Genomic DNA, 6,000 nt, shown 5'->3' on the forward strand with positions numbered 1-6,000 from the left:
CTAGCAGTCAAAAATATATCAGGCACAGCATGCTGATGATTCCAGTTCTGCATATGAGTCATCACCCTGAGGATTAAAAAAAATGTTCTAACGGCTGCCCATAATAAACTCAGCTATATTTAAAAAAGTAAATCCTAAGTAATAATAAGAGGTATTAACTTTTGAAAATCAAAATCAGCTGGGGCCAGACATCTGCAGAGAGGCTAGGAGCCCACACAAGAATGAAATGAGATGAGACAGCATCACTATTCAATTTCTGAGGACTGAAACTTGGATTGTAACTGTACTAGATTTTTTTATATAAACCATGTAAACAAAGTGCCAAACCTCAGAGACCACAAACTGAGACAATTAACAGAGTGTTAGAATCTTCCCCCACTGCTCCCTCCCTTTAAGCTAAGAGTTGCTTCTCCCCCTCACTGCAGTCCATTGCAGCTCAGTTCTAACTCCAGATAAGGTTCCACTTAAATTAATGGATTTTATTTCCAGATGAATGCAACCATCGTGGCCCTCTGCCTTGATGCTTTTGCATCTGCTCCTGTCCCCTGATCTGCAATTGCAGGCTCAAGAGCTAAGGCTGTATTAAACAGCCATAAGAGTCCAGCAGCTGAGGACATTCAAGTTATGCTGCCAAAATCGAAGGGAAGAGTTTTATACTGTTCCACAATACAGTATATCTTGTGCCTCTCTGTGTAGGCTTTCCAACATTAAAGGCTATCTTCAATGGTAATAACAACTGCATTCTTTAATTAGAAGTCTATCCATTGTAATTAGTAAACCATCAAAAGGATACACTAGATAGAGCTATCCTTTTGCTTGAGCAAAGGCTATAGGGATATGCTACAGTCACATTAAAAGCAAACTCAAAGCCTCCAGGATACATAATTCTTGTTTATAAGGAATGTTTGGCTGCTTGGAGATAGAATAGTCTTATAAACAGAACAGCATGTATGATGTGGTATGCCTGTAATCAAATGATTCACAGGGAAAAGAGCCAAGATAGCTACACACTTTCTTCTGCAGAGGAAGTCAAAATAATCATGAGGAACCAGTTCATCATAACTGCTAATCAGGAAGGGGACTGATGTTGTGTTTTGCTCTTATTGAGGTTTACAAGGCAACAGAGCTACTCTCATCCAAAGTCTCAGCTAGTCTCAGCTAAAGACTACTTTAGCTTTCTAGTCTCAGCTAAAGACTACTACTGGGGCAGAGTGGGGATAAACCATTCTACAGCCCCCAAACAGACACTGTTCATTTGAAATTAAAGAATTAAGATTAAAGCCAGTTGAGTCCCATCAACATGGGACAGGGCACAACATGGCTTAGGCCCTGGGTATTTAAGAGAGCGTCCTCTCCGCTATGAGCCCCACCGCCCATTGAGGTCACTTGAGGAGCTCCACTTGCCACCAACTCGTTTGGTGGCTACACAGAGACGGGCCTTCTCGGCTGCTGCCCCAAGATTGTGGAATGCGCTCCCTGCTGGGATACGATCCTCCCCATCTCTGGCAGTTTTTAAAAAACTTCTGAAAACACATCTCTTCAACCAGGCTTTCTCCGCTTTTTAAAACTTGTTTTAAAATTGTTCTGATGGCCAAGAAAGCTGGGGGCATAGTGTACTATTCTGACTACAAGCATGATGTCACAGATGGAAAGCAGGTACTAAGTGCCTGAAGAGCACATGATTCTTGATTCCCCAAAGCATGTCAGCCTAGTCCACACCCTCCATCATCTCACAGATGAAAGTTATGGGGATTATAATTAGTTGTTTGGCACCTATAACATCTAATTCTCATAGCAAGGATTACTGCCCAAGGCCCCCACTGTCTATTGTACATTGCTGAATTCCATCCTCTATATGCTGTGCTCTTAACATCCAGGTGCACTAAAGACTCTATGCACCTACCTGTCCACTTGGAGATTTAATTTCTAGCGAGTCTGAGAAAGTAGTTGAATCTGTAAGAATGACAACCTCCACAACTCACATGAAAAAAAAAAAAAATCAAGAGGCAAACACAGGAACAAAACAGGGACAATGATTTACCAGGAAAAGATTCCAGAAAATAAGGGCCATTCTTGGTAAACAGTGTCATTTGCAGCCTATTCAAATCATTCTCTTATCAGTGCCAGGTTTTTAACTTCCCTGCATGCACGAGCAAGCGTGCACACACACACACACACACACACACACACACACACACACATTTTCAGTTGCAAATGTCAGGAAGGAGAATTGCTTTTGTGCAGGTGCTAGCAAGGTTCTCCTTGCACCGATGACCCTGTTGGGTTTCTCTCTTTAACATGCTTTCCCCGTCCATTCTTTATAGGATATGGCATGCTATTTTGCTTACATCCCTGAGGGAACAGAAAAATAATTTCCCTATTGTTTCCCAGCCAGTGTTGATTTTCTTTCTACTTGTAAAAGGAAAAACTCCTTGCAAAAATAGGAAACATCCGCCATCTGCATGTTACTTGCTTTGCTTAGGTGTATTTGAAGCTATATTTGCCTATGGGCATATCATACAATGACATATCTTTAGACAAATGTTATGGAGAATAGCTGGTAACAAGCACGACAAAAAGCAGAATTATCCAAATCAATTTTATAAATCTGACTGTCTCAAATTCTCCCTGTCATACATTATAGATTACTTAATTGTTGCTTTGCAATAACCAGATAAATCCTCTGTCATTGTGGCTTGTATTCCTGTCAGAATTCAGCCATGTCTGGTCCTTGACAAGGCTTCCTCTGGCGGGGAGGAGGATCTGGTTCCTTTAGGATACTCTAGTACTAACCAGGATCCTGTAGCCTTGAGGGACAGCTAGAACATGCCTCTTCCATGGAGATCCCTCCTAAGGAGCCTGAGATCCGAAGGGGCCTCACTCCCCACCCCCATCCTTTATTGCTCCCAGGTTTCAATAGCAGCAGCAACTCCAGCTGCAGCACTGAGCTGGAGTCCCTAGGGTTTGGGGTCAGGAAAAGGTGGATGTCCAGAATGGCCTCGATCTCCAAGGAATCCCTTCCCATGGGCCTACTGGACAAGAGGAGGAAGCAAACCCCAGCACAGACCCTGGATTGGGGCCAAACTAAGTCTGGAAAGGGGTGGGGTTCCTGTTCCCTTTATAAGCTTTTCAGTATCAGCTGGAACAAAAGGTTTTCACCAAGAACTCGCAAATCAGTTCCCAGGGCTCCGCCTTGATCTCCAGATTCCCACCCCAACCCTCTATTCCTCCCACCCTGCCCTCCAGTTCTGGCCTGCCACCCCGTCTCCTCACTCTTGCCTCCCACTACAACTGCATTCTCCAAACCAGACTTCCTGAACTGTATATGACCCACTTCACCTCCCTCAGGCCGTTGGTTTAGACAGTGCCTCATTTTCAGTGGCAATTAAACCACAATTATGTCAGCCTTGTGTGTCACAGATGAAAATGTGTGGGGTGGGTTGGTACTGGTTTGATGGAGTCTTACAGAGCCTGTTCCTTAGAACTTGGGCTGAAGCCTTCTAGTGCAACAGCACAAAAGCAACTGTAATGTCAGCACCAGGAACAGACCTAAATCCCATCCCCGAAACAATTGCCACCACTGGTGGTGTTGCACTGAGAGTTGCTTCCTGCTCTCATAAGCATGGCTTCTTCAATGATGCAATTACCGCTTGGTGAATTGGCAAGATGGCAAACATGCATGTGTGAACCAACCCTTAGTCATAAAACAAACAGGAGTGGGTTTTGTTATGAAGTGCATCTTCATATGATTATGCTAAGGGGAATGCACAATCTCTGTATTTGTCCTCCCACCAACCCTAGTCCTTACAGCCCATGCTCCATTAACACAACATTGCTTAGTTCCTATGTGTGATAAATCCAGTATATACACAGCATTTATCAAGAGATTTGTCCAGAGATTCTTCCCCACCCCCATCCCACAGATGTCTGAGGATTTGTTTCCATCAACTGATGTGTCAGTGAAGGGAAGGAATACTTTATTTTCCAACAAAGCAATGAGTCAATTCCAACCCCATTCACATGTGTCAAGAACAAATGCTTAGCACTTTTCATTCTGGCTCTTCTTCTTCTTCTTCTTCTTCTTCTTCTTCTTTGGAGTATTCTTAGATTACCCCAAGCGTAAAACACAGACATTGGAAAAGGCTGTGGGCCACTCCCTTTTAATTAGACAATGGAGGAAAAACAACAAATCCTATACTGGTTCCAGGAAATTCAGATTACATTTGATGCCATAAATAAGATGTGACTATAACTAATAAATTGATAGTGTTTGCTGATTACCAATAAATGGCCAGTGCTCTGCCTGTTTCCTGTGAAATTAAATTATAATGTGTGGGGTTTTTTAAAGTTACGTTTCTCTAGTCTGCCTAAAGTACTAAATTAGATTATTTGAACATCATTGTCCAACTGTCCACATTGGACTGAGTAAAATAACAGCTTACAAACTGATGTATAAATTCTACCTCACACACACACTTTCTACTAGACAAACCAGCAAAACAAAGGAAAAATACAGACTGGATAACATTGGATTATATACTACATCTGACACAATATAGAACTGAAGCGTGATGCTTTCAGTCTGACTAAAGATCGTTTATACAGCCATAAAGGGGTGATCTTCCGTTGTTTAGAACATGGAAACAAACATTCCACATTGTTTAGTTTTAAACAACGGCTAATCCATCTAGGCAAAGATGAAAGAAGAATGTGCATTATGACTTTCTTGAAAGAAAGACAAATAAAACCACAGCATTGAGAATTGCAGCAAGCATGGACTTCTCATTCTAAACAGGGAAATTCTACAAGACTTTGCCATGAGTTATAGAGAGGTTGTGGTTCTAAAGCAAACAAATTCTGTATAGGTAAAACTTTAGATTCCCAGCCTTTATTCAACAGTGGGTGGAAGCTCTTTGCTTCTTACAGACTTACTCAATAGATTCCTCTGTGGCCTTTCCAAATGATTAGGAAACACAGATAATTTTATTTAGTTGTAAATAACACTCTTTGCATTCTAAATGTAAGCTCAATCAGAATTTAAAAAGAGCTGTGTAAATCTCATAGAGCGCAGAGGAAGCTCTGTAAGCACATTTGATTCAGTGTCTAGAACACAGTCATAGTATTAGTATTTCTCCTCTCACCTACCAGAGAAAAGGAAATGGCCAGGAGCCTCTGCTGAGTCCCAAGATGGTCTTCTTTTCTTGAATGTTGTTTTCCTGCAATTTCAGTTGCTCCACGTTATACATTTTCCATCTTTGCATTGTGATTTCCTGGAAATAGATCCCATGGACGTATGTCCTGCTCTTTAGCGGCTGAATTGCTCTTGTTTTAACAGCAGGAGGTTTCTAGTTGGCTAGTTTTTATCATGAATTTATTTTTTAGCTGGGGGGAAAGGAGTTTAACTCTTCCATGTCTAACTCTACCAACCAAAGCTTGTCTCATTAGGGGGATGAGCCAGCTTCAGCAACTTTTCCTGTGATATATGGCAAAATTATATATTTGCAAGATGGAAACTATTCTACCTATAGAAGAATGGAACAAAGTGTATAGATCTAGGACTGTTACTCATGTTTAAGTAAGGAAAAATGCTGACCTAAAGATTTACGTTAGATTGACTACTTAAGCACAGCCATCTGAGACAGAAAATGTCATCAACTGTCTTCCTTCCAAATTTTGCTAATAGTTTTGCTTTATAATGATTATTCTACATTTTATACTTTCCCTACTTTGATCCCTACAGTGCCCAACTAGGAGCTGATGCCTTTTCATATGATCTGCTCTCTCCAGCCCTGAGCAGCTGTCTATACTATTATTATACCAGATGCCTTACATCTCTCTGACAGCATGGTCTTCTTCCACACCATTCCATGTGATCCTATGGATATTTATTTTTGGTTACTAGTAAGTGCAGATGCTTGAGCATCAGTAATAAGGAAACTGTGTTACTAGCATAGTACAGTATTAAAGAAAGCTTACTCATTTCTGGCCTCTTGAAAGCAG

The sequence above is a fragment of the Hemicordylus capensis genome, chromosome 2, assembly GCF_027244095.1.
Source record: "Hemicordylus capensis ecotype Gifberg chromosome 2, rHemCap1.1.pri, whole genome shotgun sequence".
In the NCBI taxonomy this organism is placed as follows: domain Eukaryota; kingdom Metazoa; phylum Chordata; class Lepidosauria; order Squamata; family Cordylidae; genus Hemicordylus; species Hemicordylus capensis.